The following is an 18857-nucleotide window of genomic DNA, read 5'->3' as shown; positions in this document are numbered from 1 at the left end:
GAACAGAAGGCAGGCCACACGGTTGCAGCTGAGATTGTGTCTGTGACAAAGGCTAGGACTTGAGGAAGCTCTGCACAACAGGACTTTTTTTTTTTTAAATTGTTAATTAGATATTTATTTAAACAAGCAGACACTTGGACATTTACCTAACATTCAGCTCTGTATTCTCCAAAATAATTACTGGCGTGAGGTGAGGACTCTTTTCACGTCCTCTTTACCAGAAGGCATTCCACAGAGAATTCGTTCAATGTTTTGGGCTTCCTGCAATCTCCTTTCCCAATAAGTAGTTCAATTAGAACACAAATTCATCATTTAAATCTAGCTTCTTATTGTAGAGGACTTGTATGTCATAGCTTCACTACTGTTCATAATTTTTATAACAGGTAGCTTCAGAGCTATTTATTGTACAACGTGAAAGAACAACAAATGCTTTTTATTACTAGCCTTTGATAGGGACTAGATAAGTTGTCAAGCAGATGGCTTGGGAGGTGATAAAAGAGATCAGCCTTAAATATGGCTTGCTACAATGGGAAAATGGAACTTAGGCAAATGCTTAAATCCTGATTAAATGTATATTTCCTGAGAAGTGGGCTCCTGAATTGAAGATTTCCTTAAGTAAAACATTTATTGACCTTACTAGTGAAAAAAAATACAGTCTCTGTATTACAGTGTATTACAGGCTTGGTTCTTCTGTGTGGGGTTTGTATCAGCACCATGTGTGGATTTTTATACAAAAGCACATGACAAGAGTTCTTGGAGATGTGGAGAACACCCAGAAGGTAACAGGATCTCAGTGGCTTTCCTGTGTCACAGTTTGGAGTTGGGGAAGGAGCCTCAGTGATGCAGGCTTCCAGACTAACTGCAGCAGAAGGGTACCTCACGGATGACCCAACACCGGAAGTACAGCGCAGAAGCCAATATTAGAATCATTACTGAAACAATAATCCCATGTAAGACCAGAGTGCCTGGCACTAGCTTGAGAAACTGTAAATAGACCAATGAGGATATCACAGTTTACACAACTTTGAACTGAAGTCCTTGACAATGTTTTCAATCAAACTATCTACAAATACTGTGTAAATCTAATCTTCATTAGAACAATATATGTTATACCTTTTGATATGATAAATAACAGAGTATTTATTCAGAAAGTATATTACTATTGTTGATGCAGATATACTGACCTATGTCATGGTTGCACAACTGTTATTTTTTCTATGGTGCTGTAAATTTACACTACCGAAGAGTAAACCAGGATATTTTGGATTTTTTTTCTGCCAGTTACCTCCACTGCAAATCTGGAATAGTACATTGAAGTGATTTGAGCTACAGTGTGGGAATGGGGCCAAACATCAAGATTTTCACGACCTCGAATTACTAATTTATCCACATTCCAGATCATAGTTCACTGGAGAGAGGAGTAGCTGAAGAACCTCTCCGTCTTGGGAGTGATGGGCTTGTAACATTGTTGTCTCCTTCCTCAGCAGCACCACTGAGGGATGATGGTGGGAAAGGTAAAACACACACGTTTAATGAAGAGAGGTAATAGTGAACACTAGAATTGCTGCTTCTTATCTGGACATTATTTTCCTCCTGTGCTATTTTCATCCTGAAGGTCTTAGTTACTTAGCAAACAGGTGCTTTTAAAGGCACCATTATTTCTATGTGCAATTAAGCCAAACGATAAATATGCATTCTAGCCCTGAAGTTAAAAGCTGGAGGTTTTGTGCCCATTCATATTCTGTGCATTTGGGCTTCAACTTTCATGAAGGTTAGATTGTCTCCCTGTATGAACACCAACATAGAGAAGAAAACTAAATTAGGAGATGAGTAGTTTAAGTGAACTGTTACATTTCAATGCTGACTTTAATTAAGTGGCTATTATGTTTCTAAGTACCTGAAAATTTAGCTTCCATACATTAAATACCTATTAAAGGATAATTCTTAAAAATTAATAATACAGCTTTTTAGACTAGATTAAAATGTAGTATACATGCTTATATTATTTTGGGTATTTGATTAGAATTCATCAATAAAACTAGCTTTTAATGATCCTTTTTGAACATTTTTTCTTACGTTGATGCTGTCCTTGGTAATACTGTATAATGAATACATTTAGAAGCATCTGTGAGTTTTTGCTTCATGCACTTGACATGATTCTGGCCTTTTAACTTTTAAAACATTTCTCCAATTAAGCTGTTCAAGCCCTTAAGGCTGTCCCCAGCTGCTGCAAATTGATTTCTCCCATGATGATATTTAGAATCCCTTGCTGAAACATGAGAGGGCAAAAACCCAGCATTTTTTAATATCCTTTTTTATCCTTTAGGACTTCCTGCGCATTTTTAAAGGTAATCTGAAAGTTGCATTTTTCCTTCCTTTCTTCTTCATCATCTCCCCCTATACTGATAATTTTGAAAATGTTTATTTCTAAAGGCCATTTTATCCAGGGTTAATCCTTAAAAATGTCCCGCCTAGTACCTTTGGTTAGAAGAAATCTGAAGTGTAAATGAGAAGGCCTGAAATATTATTCAGAAATAGAGTTGTAGCTGTAGGCATACAGTAGTGTAAAACGATAAGGTGGTTTATGTTCAAATGTTCACCCATTTTTGCAGTTGAGATACTAGCCAGCAGTAACCCGTGTGGAATTGCACATTATTGGTGAAGTCAACCATAGCCTGAGAGCTGAGCGCCACTTAACTCCTGGAATTCCCGTTGAGATTTAGCTGATGGAGAGGCCTTGTCCTGGTCTTCTAGATTGGAGTCAGCTCTTCACCTCATCAAAAAAATATTTCTCACTACTGTAGCCTTACTTCTAATGGTTCGCGATAGAGTTTCTTTGCATTTGATCCAGAGACTTGTGAAAACATTTGGAGGGTACTTGTTTGGTTTCTGGATATACCTGCACATCAGCACGTGAGCATGCCTGACCTGGCTTTTATCTAGAAAGCTTGTGTACCACACACAATGAAGACATTGTGGCATAGATTTCAGCATTAAATCCACTATTGCAGGTCTCTTCAGGCCCATAAAATTAAAACCTTGTGTCTTCATAACAGCTTAGTTACCTTAAAGATAACATATATACAAACACACGTACATGTATACACATATATGTATGTATGACATGCATGTGCTACCATAATGGCATGTCCCATAGCACAGTGGACACAGAACAACTGAAATTTTTAGTTTTGCTAGTTACGTGTTTTCTGCTTGGGTGGTATGTTGGCTTAGCTACATCACATCATACTGTTTTTGATTGGATGCGGGTTTTTGGGTTTTGTTTTTTTTTTTTTTTAAAAAGGAAAATCGAAAGATGACAAGTGGGTCCCTCTTATAGAAATTCCATCCTGAGGGTTTGGAAGGGTGGTCGAATCTCCAAAAATTACTGATTTTCTGAAGTTAACAAACAGTCAAAAATATCAAGGATCTGTGTTGTTTTACAAAGACAGAAAGAAAACTTTGTAGTTAATCCTAACATGGTTGTAAGTTTCTGTATTTTGCCTGGACATTGGTCAGGTGCAGTTCCCCATTAGGGAAAAGTTACAGCCATAACCAGGCAGACAGGATAACTCATGTTAGCCATCATTTAAGTAATTTAATTTATGTCAGACAGAACATTGATAGATCTCTGCAGTCATTAATATATTTGTATGTTTATATATCTCAAGCTTTTCAAAATAGTCCTTATAGCTGCCATAAGAACCTGTTAGAAACTGTGAATTTAGGAATTTGGTTTTCCTCAGACCTTGTGTAATTGTTTTGTGATTGAGTATTGCACTAAGCTTTTTTGGTATGCCAGGATTTCAGGTGAGTGTCTGAACATTGATAAATGAGGTTTTGCTATTGCTGAAAGTTCACATTTGGCCAATGAAGCTGTTACTTACAACAGGGTGTGTGAAAGCGTTGACTCTGAATTGGCAAGCAGCAGAAATAAAGATTTTATGATATTATTTAGTTTGACATTTAGTCTTGATGCTCTCATTAGCCACTGAAATCTCCTACTCCAGTAAATTCGGGGAACCCCTCTAAGCACTTTGTTTGATAGAGGCTAAAATAAAATTCCTTAAGCAGAGTTTCCAATCTCATTAGTTTGACATTAAATCAGTTTGCTTACATGATTTTTATTTGCACACTGTTATTGATGGACATTTAATACTAAATTTCAACCTGCAGTGAAGTAAATTTCAGACAGGCGGCCTATTAGGTAACACAGTGATTAAGTCTCTGTTACCAGGAGCACCACTGCTCTTCTAAAGAGTGTGCATGGTTTAATTTCATCTCATCTAATTGTTATCAGCGGGCTGCCATTGGTTCATTAAAAACCTTGCCCATCGAAATAGCAACAGTCTAATGACTTTATGTAAAGATTTGCTTCCAAGAGACTTTGTTGTTCATGGTAGACACAAATTAGAATGAATTATTCTGAGGTTTTTTTTCAGTTACTACATTTTATCATAATTTTAAAAGCTGTAAGTTGGAATCTAATTGGCTTCCTAACTTATTTTTAACATTTAAATGAGGAAGAAAGGAAACAAATTTTGCTAGTAATAGCCTGACTCTTTAGTGTCTTATGTTTTTTTTTTTTTTTTTAGGTTAATTGCTTCTTCTCCAAATGAACATTATGCTGGCTAAGCTCATTGTCATATTTATCCGTATTTTCAATGGTACATGCTGATTTTCTGACAGTTTTTCATAGCACTAGCTTTGAGAGAATTTGGCATTATTCATAGAGTTTGTGAGCTTCTTTGAATGAAGAATGAAAAACTCAAGTAATTTTCATATGGATATTTACAAAATAAAAAAAAAGTTCACATATACCTTGTTTTAAATAACAGAATAGTAATATCTTAATTCACTTATAGACACTCAGTATTAAAAGTTCCTTTAGTTATTGTGTCTTCACTACTTTGCTGCCTACAAAGGAAATTTTCCTATATGGTTTAGGCGAACTAAAAGAAAAATTATAAAAATGTGTATTGCACATTTTTTAATATCATTTTAAACATGGTCTGAAAAAGTTTGTATCGAACAAAAAAGCATAAGAGGGCATCTCTCCAAACTTCTGCCTTAAAATGCAACCTGTAGCCAGAGAAAAGTAACTGAATGTATTAAGAATGTTTACATAAAGTCTCTTGGCACAAATATCAGCAATGTGTAATTATCTCCTTGTTATGCTCTGCTCACTGATTAGCATTGAAGGGGAGGGACCAGGATAGAATAGGCAGAGCAGGAAGGCAGCCAGCACATTAGCTGCAACTTGTGTATACACAACTCTTAATAAATCAAATTGGCAAAGTATCAGCTGGCACTTAGTGACTGTATGTGGTGTGCAGTAGTCTTATACAAAATGTAATTTTTTTGACATAATCAATAATTATTATTGGAGACATCACAATTAAACAGTTAGAAGCAAGTTATTAAACTCTGTTGATGGTGTTTTCTATGAGAGGTAATGAACTGTGCGTACTAGAATTAATCTTACCAGTTTCCACTGAATTTGACTCCAGAGCCACTTCAAGCAAGAGATTAACTGACAGCAAGGTTAGACGCTTTTAGCATTATGACAGACTGCGTCTGTCAGACAATGCGTCCTGAAGGCACACCGTTTTTTCTCTCTAGCTTTTGTGTAAATCTTAGTGAATACTCAAACATGCCACACCGTGCTTATTTACGTTGGTAAGCAATTAGTTTTCTGCTGTCTTAAGAAACTTACTACATGAAAACAAATAGTAAAGAGCATATCCATTATAACTAAGTTTTCACATCTTAGAACTTTTTCCTACTGTAATGAGAAACTCTGCTTAGTCCCAGTTGTTCAGATTTTCATCTTTTTAGCACTGAAATTTCTCTTTTGAAGCTTGACATTGATAACCAGGACTCATTGGTATTGCTCCTTTGTTATAGCCTTGTTTACTCTGTCTACCTCAGTGCTGCACAAGTTATAGTTGCAAATACTATAAATCCATGCAGGAGCAAAGGCCATTACTGATAATCCTCCTGAATAAGAGCATCGTGCTTGGGAGTGGGCAACAGAGACTAGTGTTAACAATTCAAGGTCATTCTCTGGGCCAGCAGAAATTGGGATGCCATGAACCTACATTTATTTTGCAGTGTGAGGTGGAATACATGCTCTAGTCAAAAAGAAGCTCTGTATATGCGTAAGTATGTGTATACGTGTATCATAGAATCAGAGACAGATTCAGGTTGAGAAGAGACCTCTGGAGTTTAGCTAGTCTGATACCCTGCTCAAAGAAGGCTGGCTTCTAAGTTAGCTCAGGTTGATAAATTCTGTTTTTAGGTTTTTATTCCTGTAAAAGTTGGGTTTAGAAGGCGTGAATGAAATGGATTGAACAAAAGGAACAATCAGAAGAGAGGTGGTAAAAAGAGAAAAAGAAGGAGGAGTCTGAGAAAGGTGGTCTTTCCAAAAATTGGAAGGAAAAATGAAGGGAGAAAAGAGAAAAATCAGCAAAGTAGGAATGAGAAAAACCTCTCTCCCATAATTCAGCCTAAAGGCTTTTCTGGCAGCAGCATCCTCATCAGACAGTGGAGGAGAAGTGAGGGCAGCTGAGAAGAGCGATGTGTTACTGCATGCAGTTTGTACTTGACTGAGAAATAGCAGATGAAGTGTGAATTTCTGTTGTTCCAGAAGATGCCATGAAACAGCACAGTATTCTTCTTATTTATAGTAGTGTTGCTCTCTTTCTGTGGTGGGTTGTCCGTGGCCGGCTGCCAGATGCCCATCCAGCCACTCTCATGCCCCCTCCTCAACAGGATGGGGAGAAGGTAAGATGGAAGAGCTGTGAGTTGAGGTAAGGACAGGGAGATGGCTTACCAACGCCCGGCACGGGCAACGCAGACTCAGCTTGCAGAAAATTGGTGTAATTTATTGCCAATTAAAAATGGACGGTGAGAAACAAAGACAAAAACTGAACCACCTTTCCCCCCAGAGCACCAGCTTTGCTGCTGGGCTCAGCCGTGCCCTGCGGCGGGTCCGTGAGGGAGCCGGCCAGGACTGGCTGGAACCGGCTCTGCCCGGCACGGGGCAGCCCCAGCCTCTCCTCACAGAGGCCGCCCCGGCAGCCCCCCGCGGCCACCAAACCCTCGCTCGGCACGTACGCCCAGAACGGTAGAAGCTTGGCAGTTAATTTATACGGTTGTGGTTAAGAATAAATATGAATTGGGCTTGTCAAAAACAGGTTTGAGTCCAAGATTTTAAACAGGTATGTTAAAATTTTCATTTGATGATAGCGGTAGTGCAGGATGTGTCGGTAGACAGCTTCGCAGCCACAGGTGTCCATCAAATAAGGTCGCGTGCGGTTCACCGGGGTGCAGGGGTGAGCTGAAGTTCTACATGTGGCAGATTTGTGACCTCAGGTGCTGCTTTTATTAGACTCAGCATTTTGGGACACAACATAAAATTTACATTTGGCTTTAATGTAAGCAGCAGAGGAGAAACAGGGACCGTGTTACCTCTTCAGAGTGTGGAGACGTGTCTGGAGATTTGTTCATGTTCTCTCTGGTAGTTCTTCAAAGTTGAGAAGATGTATCAGAGTGGAAGATGTTGCAGATGCAACAAAACTTCTGCCTTCAGAAGGAAAGAGTGAGGGACTCAGTTCCGATAACGGTGCGATTTTTGCTTTTCAGCTACTCCCTCCCAGGACAAAAGAAAAAGTTACATTAGAAAGTGTATCCCCTTCTCACACATACACACACACCCCCCCACACTCCCCAGTTAATACACTACTTATAAAAAGATATCAAAACCCAATGGCCATTTACTTGTTTGGAAGACATGAGAAACCTCCGAGTTGGATGTAGTGCTTCTAAATGTTGTTAGATAATATTCATAGAGAAAAAGAGCTTTCCAATATTCAGAAAGCATATTCATCATGAGTAGAACATATAGATGTACTAATGTGCTGCAAAGTCTTGCTGAGAGTAGTGTTTCTGAATGGAAAGGGAAGTTGATGTTTCTCCCTGGAATATTCAGTCTGTACACCCAATTAGGTCTTACAGAGGCAATTAAGGCTGTAACTATACTAACGGAGAAGCAGCGGAGTTGTTTTAGCATGGCACTCCACTTGAATTAATATCTTCCACTTCTTTGCAAGGTTAATTAGTGCCAGTTGTGATGGGGATACTAGATAAGTACGTGTTAGGTTGAAATTGCTGACTCATTTCTCATTTTAAGCTGAGCAGAGGTATGACGGCAACCATGGGTTTTGGGATACTCTTAATTTTTGCGATATAGGAGGCCCTAGCCCAAAGGTAGGTAGATTTTTGTTCTTACTATTTTGTTTATTTCTTTTAATATTTTTCAATTAGCATTAGTCTCAAATGAAATGCCAGATTGTTTTCTATAGATACATAGCCAACGCCACGTTGGCTGACAGCCTGAAGGTTTTATTTACACCCTGCTCCCCCTGTAAAAATCTTAACAGCTTGCTACATAAAATAATTAAAAACTGAGCTTTGCTGTTTCTCTTTTGAAAGAGCTCCTGTCATTTTTAAACCTCTTCTAAACATCTGTCCTGCCGTTGCTCTCTGTCAGAACATTTAGACAATTTGTGATGTATTTTTCCTACTATTGACAATGACGGCAGAAACAAATGAACACCTATTGGGTTGTATGCTGCTTCTGCAGTGACAATTGTCTGAGAATAACGTGGCAATTGTGTGACAAATGCCCTTGTATGTAGTGAGGGGGATATCTGTTATTCTCCAGTGGTACATTTGGATGCACCTCAGTATGATACTATTTCCTTCAGAAACGATTTTCCTTTAAACAAAAATGAATGTGTTGCTACATGGTAACTTATTATTAAATTTGTAATTTATGGTAATTTTAGGTAGCATACACTGACTGTCTTTCGGTCTTTGTTTCTTGAAGGAATGCCAAGCACCCAGATTTCCCATCCAAGTGCTTTTGCAAACTTCACCTCATGTTTTATAACATCTCAGTAAAATAGGGAAAGTAGCCTGTGAACTATAAATGACTGACTAAGGTTCAAATCACAGCTATTCTGGGAGTATGTTGTAGGTATGGGGAAAAAGAATAAAAGAGAGAAAAATACGTTAGAACGGACTTAGACCTCTAGTGACAAATGTCTCGATCAACAATATTAAAACTGTATCTCCCACACACCATTCATTGGAGATTTTTTTTTTTTTTTTTTTATTGGTTGGACAGTCTATGTTGAAGGTCAGCAGACCCATTAATTGACCTGTAGCTAATTATGAAATATCCAAGATAAAAATCTCCTTCTGTATTGTGCAGGTATGCAGGGTCCCTGTATCATCAAGCGTATTCAGGTTCACAGGCTTGGAAGTTGCTGTTTCTTCCAAATAATTTGTTTAGTGCTAAAAAAGTGCAAAATTGCATTTTTAAGCCCTCTTCATCTCATTTGTTGTGAAAGAAAATGCACTTTAGGTTTGATACTTACAGATAACTTCTAAATTTGTGAATATTGCTTCTTCTGAAAGTTGTACAAGGTATCTGATGTAAAACATCTTCCTTCATTTCTCATTCCCTTGAATGATTTAATCAGAAGTTAATAGATTTACCTGTTTCATTCTAGAAAGACCAAACACACTAAGTCATATCCTCCCTGGATCTTGCTGGTTCCTGCTAAATAACTTAGTAACATTAGTGACCAAGAGATACCCCCTCCTAAGCCCCAATTTTTTGATTGCTTTGTTGGGTTTTGGATATGAAATCTTGATACCATCTCTGAAGATGAAGAGATCTTTGGGGATGAGAGCAAGTTGTCTTGTCTGGGCACGGCTGAACTGCATTGCACAATGGCCACATCCCACAGTTCCATCATATCTGGCCATGTTTTATGTAATTCCAATGGCTGAAGTTCCTGCAGTCAACTGATGGAAGATTAGATTTTGAAACAGGCTAACTTTCTAAACTCTTCTACTAGCTTCAAAAAGTTTGAAGTATGACTACCACTCACCCTAAGTTAAAAAGTATTAGCATACTTGTAATCTTTTTTGGCTGCCTAAATGATGATAGCTGGTCTTAATGAGATTTAGGTTTTCACTTCTCTGTGGTTTCACTTAGGAAGCCTCTGCTTCCTTCTGTGAATCCCAAAAAGATGTCCTTTTTCTTCACTCCTCTTTTCTGAGGAAGCCAACAGCTCCACAATTGATTTTAATCTGCAGTCAGCCAGAAACTGAATTTTAGAAAAATTATCCATTCTGTTCTCAGAGCATAAGTATTAGTTCTGTTCATCCAGTCGACTGGTTTAGTAGCCTAACTAATGAATAAGTATCGTGGACAATTTGCCAGATCTTGAGAAGAAATCAAGGAGCACTGCCTTTCTTGGATGGAAAGAGAAAAAATATTCGATTAGGTAAAGATGGGGGCAATGAGTGCAGCAGAGAAGAACAGTGAAACAAAGGTTTTTTGTGAGCTGCAAAATAAAATTTTGGTAATATTTTAAATAGAGCATGAGATAATTTTTTTTCTTTTAAATTTCTGTGGTATTGTTATCCAGCAGCTATTTCCTACAGTACAGAAAATAGTTTAATTGGTGTAATTCTGAGGCTCATCAGACTTGATAGTATTTGTTTAAACAACTGTAGCTACAATATTCTGGAGTCACCCTTAGAACTTACCCTAATGCACATGTCTACCTACCTGCATATATTAACATGCACACATACATGTACGTGTTTAAATGTGTTACATGTCAGTGCATATACATGGTGCATACACACGATGTATGTGTCTCATGTCTGACAGACATGTTAGCTTAAAATAAAATAGAAGTCTGCATTTATTATTTACTTCAATAGACTGTCTTTCAATGGACTGTTCTTTTAACTGAAAAAGCGGGTAACACGCATGTTCTCTCCAGCTGTACTAAACTATGACTGAGTTTGGGTAGGGTGGGAGAGGTTACAGTGTTGTTTGGTTTTTTAAGTAGAACTACATTCATCTTCTTCCGTGTGGAATTTATACTATGATTTACTTCAGGAATATTTGTTCTTCACATGAATTTACAGTACTTGAACGTGCATTTTGGAGAGTAAATGCTTTCATTTCTACTGGACATTTGAAAAAGTAACTAACTGTGGCCAGCTGTTACGCTACAAAAATCGTGCAGGACAAATGTTTGTTAAAATGGCTAGGATTAGAATAGATATAGTGTGACCTTCTTATTTGCTCATAGAATAGGTTGCAGAAAAAGAACTTAGGCTAATTAAATATTTTTAAAGTAGATACGTGCACATTAGAAGCAATAGCAATGGTCAGCAAAATTGTCTGATGCTCTTTAGTTCCTTTAGCAAGGATTAATGGTGCTCCAGTCAAAAAGGAAAAAAAAAAAGGTTGTAATAATAGTAACATGTGCTTACATGACCCTGGTGCAGATTCTCTGGAAGTTGCACTGTATTTGGTTTTGTTCCTTCTGCTCTGTGTGGAAAGTGTAGCTGTGTGTTTATTCCCCAAATATTACCTTATTTTAAAAAATGATTGTCAGAAACAACCGCAACAAAAGAACCCACTAAATTACTGTCTGAAAAATGTCATCATCAATGTTTTGTTCACTTAAAAGTGTGCTTTTGTGTTGCAAATGTGCTACAGTAATTTTCTTTCATTTCAGCTATTATAACAGCATAAGTCAACTCACTTATAAGCTTAGTTCCATTGACTATGATTTTGTAGTAACAAACGCCTTTCCATTGTAATAGCAGTTCAGCTACTTGTATAACCCTATAGCCAGCATTTACCCCAACTGACCTTGATCATCATTGTAGCTGCAAAATAAATAAATAAATAAATAAAATCTGTGCTACAAAGTGTTTGCCTTAGATTTTTTTTTTTCTGTGGGATCAGAGTTTATGTTGGAAGGAGCTAGCACAAACGATATGCAAAAGAGTCTGTAAAGAATCAAAAACATACTGAAATTTAACTACAATCTCACTTTTTATGTAAAAACCCTTTAACATTTTTGTAATAGTCTTCTCTACAGTTTGAATAGGAATCTATAAAACTTTAAAAACCCATGCAGTATAATAGAAAATTCTATATCTGTTGTAAAAATCTTTAGACTGCTTTAAGATTTGTAGATATAAGTTATAGTTTGCAAATTAAATTTTATAGGCATCTTCAATAAGAATAGATTTCAGATTAAAATGAAATAAAAGGCACTACTCTTGCATTTTACCACAGTGTGTTGGGGGGGTTTTGTCACTGGTGTTATTTTTAAAATAAATATAGCAGTACAGGGAGGGTAGGTCTTGGTATAGAATTCAATATGGCCAAAACCAGTTTTTCCAAGGAAATCATGCTAAGATAAACTTTGGTAAGAACATCCATATATCTGAATATTTTTCTCACAGGTTCAGGGGAAGCTGTTATTTGTGAGATAAATCTTAACCTGCAAACAAGCTCCTTCTGGAGACCACTGTGTAGAAGTTCTCTACGAAGAGAGAGCCGGTGAGTAAGTTATTACAGATATCACTTTTGCCAAAGGTTTGTAGCATGTACAGTTTATCAGGACAACACTCATCAGTAGATGCCTGCCACTAAATTTCAGTGTGAAGTTTGCGAATTAAAAATATGAAGTAAAACATATAGTTGGAAAGCCATTATAAATAATTTAACTTTTTGAACTGTGATCCCAGTCTGACAGTTGGAATTAAATGCGTGCTATCTATTTTGGTTATTTTATTCCTCTTGATAAAATTACACCAATAACTGAACATACAGGACTCTACAATGAATTTAGAGTTTGGCTCTTGAAAATGTATTATATGGTGTAGAAGGGTATAATTTGCTGGTTTATACAAATGACTTCAATACTGTGGCTACTTCAGCTCTTAAAATGGTATCCTTAGAGTTGGATATTGACATCGATACTACAATTTTAAAATCATTGATCAAGCTCTGTGGAGATTATGTGGGATGCTCTGTTTGCCACTATTATTTGCAAAAAGAGAACACATAGATTTGGCCAAATGTTTTTTTTGTTTGTGTGTTTAACTGCAATGCTAAGTACAATGACACTGCATTTGGATGGAGTTGTCATGTCGTACCTCAGCAATAGATGGTAAGAGATATTTGAAGTAAATGGTGATAGGAGTGGCACCAGAAGGAGTGCCCCGGTGTCACAGGGAAATAAACTGGGCATAAGTGAGGAAGAAAACCTGATACAGCTGTGCTGCTAGTCAATTTAGAGTGCCATGTGAAGGGAGTGTAACAAGCAGCCTGGGCCAGGACGCTTCTGTAGCCATTAGCAGCTCTTGGGTCTGGGGGTGTGCAGCCCTGATGTTCCTCATTGCCAGTCTGCAGCAAGGAGCAACTTTTGACATGCAGGGCTTGTCGAGCCCTTGGGAAATTTTTCAGAAAGGAAAAAAGACAACTTGTGGGAGGATTTTCCAAGTGACTTGAGCTCTGTTTGTAGGTGAAATTCTTCCTTTGCTTCAATAACAGTTTCTTGGTCTCCCCAGTAACAGAGAAACCAGCATGCTTATAAACCTGCAATGCAGTGTGCTTTCCTTCAGACCACTAAGGCCTTCAGTAAGGATATCCATTGCTGTTACTCATTAAAGTGTTGTCCTACATGTCTCCACTTCTAAGGGGAGAGGGCTGTGGCTGATTTCAGTCACTGCTGTTAAACTGTGCTTCCATTTTTTTCTCTCTTACACTAACTCCTAGTGGTGAAAATCGGGACTCCCCAGGCTAATTAATAATAAGCACAAGCATAGTAATAACTATCAAGTGCATTTAGTTACATCTGGTTTAGTAATTCTCATGATCTTCAGAAAATCCATTTGCATATCATTTCTGATGCCGTTCTTACAAAACACTGTGACAATTAATTCATCGAATGTGTTTTGACAAGACTTTGGTAACCTTTTCATAAATACCAGTTTTGTTAAGTAGCCTACATTTTCAAATATCAAAAGTACTAATGCTAAAATACCAGGTAACTCTCTAAGTGGAAAGTGATGAGGTGTGCTTCTCATTTCAGTGTATGTAAAAGTAGAAAATACTGTACACGCTCATACAGAGTGAAAGAACCATATCAGTATAGATCCCATCCTTTCTGAATGCAGTATAGTTTGCATTAGTTGTACCTTAATGTGTGAGTAATAGAAGCTTAATGCGTGTGTGACAGAAGCTTGCGGTGTTTCCTGGTCTACCTGTGGAAGTCATTGCATTTCTGAAATACGCAGTGTGTTGGGGGGAAAATGTGTGTGGGTAGAACTTAGCTTCCCTCCTACAGAATGGTTTTATGCGAGTGGGATGCATGAGGCTTAGGAAATTAATAGTCAGGTCACAAAGCTGTTCCAGCCTTCAGGCTCTAGTAATCGATGGCAGCTCCTGTGCAGGGTGCTGAGGACATACGGTCACTGGAAGCATTCAGTCAATTGTGTTTCCACTCTCCTGTTTTTGCTGCAGCCTTTTCTTTTACTGGCACAGAGACACTAGTTGCATCCAGCGCTCTCTGCTGCCATGCAGTCTTCTGAGATGAGGCATGCAGTAGAGCCAAGGACATCACACAAGCAAATGTAGCCACTTTGAAGATTTTTTTTTTGTTCAGCATGGAGAGGGAGATGACATTACCTGGTCACAGATAAAATTGAACTCCCTCACACCCCTGCTGCATTTCAACCTCAGTTGAATGGTTTCTTTCTCTTTTTCATAAGGCAACACTCTTCTTCTCATGCATGTATTGTCAGACTAATTTGTTATTTATCAATGGATAATTACAGTAATATATGCTATAATAGTTGTACATAATTTATATACACTATATATTATACAATATGATACTGGGATGAAGTACAATCTGTTTGATTAAGCTAGGACAAGGTGGAAAGGCTTGAACCATGATCACCTTGTTAAACATCTGTCTGGAGCACAAAAGGTAACAAATCGTAAGAATCAACAGCCTATGAAGACTTTGCCTACTATGTCTTCTGTAACCATCGTGGTTTTATCCCATATTCTGGTCTTCATTATTTTGCTGCAGGACAAAGAGCATGTGATGAACACTAATTAGCAAAAGATACTGCTTGTACACAGACTGTTGCATTAGCATCTCCCAGTCTGGACTATGAAGCTTAGTAAAATAGCACTCTCCTAGCCTTTGAGAAATCTCAATCTGTGTTGCAGTGAAATGTGCTGTGAGAGTTTTAAGAATCAATAACAATAAATCGCATTAAAAGCTATTTTGTTTCTCAAATAATTGAGAGTTAGTTTTAACTATAGACAATATTGAATGATAAAATAATACTACTTTATGTAAAAATAAAAAAGCCAAACTATGTCAAGCTCACTGAGAGAAGGTGCCATTGTCTTCTACCCCATTTTCTCATGGGAGTCCATGCCTTGTCTTGTATAGCGGAAGATTGCATTTTCTGCTTAATCTTAACAAAAGGCAGAATCAAAGAAGGTAACAGATATGTTTACCATCAGAGTTTACTGTATTTAAAGGTTGGTTTGAATTCCATTGAAAGTGTTTTTTGAATAACATAATAGTTGATTTAAAAGATTAAGGATAGCAGATTTATATTTACTGTAATCCCTGGATTTTGTCATTAAAGCCAAAGAAATTTTGTTTTAAAATAAAAAAGAGTGCACACGAAATTACATATTCTCACTCACGGTGGCTGCCTTAAAGAACCACCTCGGCATTAGCTGTTCCTGTGCTAGGGGCTGTGCAAGAGCACTGGCGGTCATGGCTAAACCTGCTAATCCCAGGGCTGGTGTACTGGATCTGATAACTACTTATTTGCTAGCACATTGCTAGGCAGTAGAATATGTATAATGTCCCCTGAACCTGCAGATTGTTGCTCCAATGACCCCATCAGTTGGTGAAGGGGACCTATAAATGTAGGTGATGCAGTCTGGAAAAAAAGCGGTATGGATTTCTAATAACAAGTTGAGATATCCATACATGTTGGAAGTAACTTTTAAAAAGTATGTCTACTGAAATACTAGAGGGCATGTCAGAGAGAGCTTAATTAAGTGTAAATTGATTATTAGAAGACTTTTCAAGAGTTAATAATGATGCCTGAAAAAAATCAATCTATAGTGTAATTAATTTGAAAGTGCTTAACAGATGCTTTAAACTGATACAGCGCAAACAAAAAAATTGTAATTTTCATTTCAGCAGTAAAGTATGCAAAATGAACTGAATGTGTTAGGACATCCAAGCTATTGAACACCTTCTCCTTCGCTAGCACAGAATTACCCCAAAAAAACAATGTAAAATTATTTTTTAAAAGGATTTTAAGTTCTTTTTCTCATTCTACTCCATGACAGAAAACAAATAGAAAGGCTTGGGTCGTTCATATGCTAGGTCTGTTGCTTCAGTCTCTTGTGGATTGTTAAAAGTGTTGCTAACTATGTATATTTGGTTATATATACATGCACGTAGTTTATATAAAAACCATAAAGGGTTAGCGCACAAGTTTCTGATTTGGCCTTTCTTTTTTTTTTCCCCATTGAAAGACAGTGCGTTAATAAAAGTGCAGGATTTTTATTTACAGTTAGCTTACTGGAATACTAATGTATCACTTGGTTTTTTTAAATACAGCATAGTAATGCATTTTTTTAAAATGCAAAAAATTTGAGGAAAATCAAAAAGACATTAAGAAAATCAGCGATGCCTTCAGTCATGGGGGATTTCACAGTCCCTTGCTCCAGGGAACTACGAACTCCTAGCGTCCTCAGCCTTGGCCAATATACCTTTGCTATGCCTCTACTGGGTATTTGAAGTCTGGAATAATATCTAGTTGCTTCCAATTAGGACAGGTTTTCCTTGGAAAACCTGCTTTTAATAACAGTGGGTATTTGAAGAATCAAGGTGTGGCAAGGGCAGTTTTGACTTTTCATTGAGACAGCATTTTTCAATAAAACATTGTATCAGAATAGTGTGGACCAGCTCCTGTTTCAAGCTGTATATTCTGTCTGATTGAGACCAAGCATTTGGAAACATCCCAAGGTTTTTAATCTCTGCTTTACTACTACTTGTGGTTTAGTTTATTTTGAGATAAGGCTCAATACATTTTAAGGCCATCCCTAGCAGGAGGGAATATGTGAAATGGATAATAATACTGATAAATTGAAAATCCTTTTCAGCCCAGCCCTTCATGTATGTGATTTGGGGCAATTTGCTGCAAAACTTTTCTTGTATCTCACAAACCTTACTGATAGAATCATACAGAAGAAACAGCTGATGAGAGTTAACAAACAAAAAAAAAAAAGTCTTACAAATATTAATCTTAATTTTAAACCAAGTTCTAATTTGGCATTTTCTGTGCAGAACTGAATCAGATTATGTGTTGCTTTCGGTGAGAATTGAGTAAGGAGTTTTTTCCATGTGGCAAATTTGTTTGCTGCTCTAAACCCAGGGAAATATCTTACCAGTGTTTTTTTAACCTTCCTTTCTGTACCATGTAGCAGTTTTCACAGCTCACAGCAGATGACCCAGTTCCTGGCTCTCAGACTGGCTTACTTTGTGCATGCCTTTCTACATGTTGCTAATCATTCCTTTGATTCCAGAAGTCAGTGACAAAGTGCAGCCTAAGAGAAAGAAAACAAGGCATGAATCCCATGTTCTTTGCAACAGCTTCTCTCCATTTTGCTACACTTACAGAAAGTCTTTTTTAGAAACTATATTAATACGAAGGGACATTCTCCATGTTTAGGACTGCGAATACGAATACACGTTCCCCAAGGGTGGGAAAACCGCTTTCTCCCATGTTATTTGTATATAACACAGTAGTCAGCATTTTTTTGGGGGTGGGGTAGGACATTCAGACCTTTGGGGCCATTTTTCTGCTGTTGCTTGAACCTGCATTTGTCTTGGCTCTTGAGAGATTTCACACACATATAATAATATTCTTTCAGTGGAGGAGATTGTTGTTCTGTCAAAAGTCCTGCCCAATCTAAACTACAAAGGCTCAAAACTATAAGGATTCATTTTCCACTTTGATAATGAGTGGTGTTGACTTTTTTACTGTCTACTTTATTAGTAAGGTGAGATAAAACATTGCATAAAGCTTACAAAGCTGCTTAAAAGTTACGCTGCCAAATTTTTTATGAATATCCAAAAAGGCAAAAATCATTGTGTGGAAATTATTTCCATTCTGGTTTTTGAAAATACAGTTTTCTAAAGGTTTTAATTTCAATTTGTGGCACAGTGGACTACGTTTGGTTTGCTAGCATTTCAGCAACATTCATTTCTTTTGGTCTTTGAGATTTAATAGAGATTTAATAGAGAATTGTGCTGTGCAGTATTGTGTTGCCATGTTGGCTTGAAACTCCCATCTCACTGAGGCAGTATGTTTTGGGGCTCAGTTATTGTGAAATGTGAAGCACTTCAGGCACTCAAGAAGTGCTTTCTGCTGCTATTGCTTTCAATGTTAGGATTCCTCATAGATGGTGTTGAGGATGCTTGGTTTTGTGCAAGACTGCGCTCAAGGTTCATATCTACCTTAATAAAATAGAAAAGAATCATTCCTTTAGTCAGTCTTGTCGGCTTGTGACATAGCTCATCTCCGATTGTTCACCTTAAAAAAAAAAAAAAAGGGATAGTTCATAGCAATATTTCAGTTGCAAACATGAGGAATGCCACTAAGTCCCACGTGAGTCATCTTACTCTTTTCCTTAAAAAAGACCAGATTTGGGTCAATGCCATGGTTTTTTTTCATTTGTGATGTTGATCCGTACATTGCATTGCATAAATAGCAGAAATAAAAGATCTTATTTCCTGTTTTGTATTCTGAATTTGTGGAATTCTTTTGGAATTCCTTTGAATTTCAAAGCAAACAATTACTAGGAAGAAACTGAAAGGTCTTGCTTAGATCACAAAGAATCAGAAGAA

Source organism: Gavia stellata, chromosome 14 (assembly GCF_030936135.1).
Source record: "Gavia stellata isolate bGavSte3 chromosome 14, bGavSte3.hap2, whole genome shotgun sequence".
Classification (NCBI taxonomy): Eukaryota; Metazoa; Chordata; class Aves; order Gaviiformes; family Gaviidae; genus Gavia; species Gavia stellata.
This window is presented reverse-complemented; position numbering follows the sequence as displayed.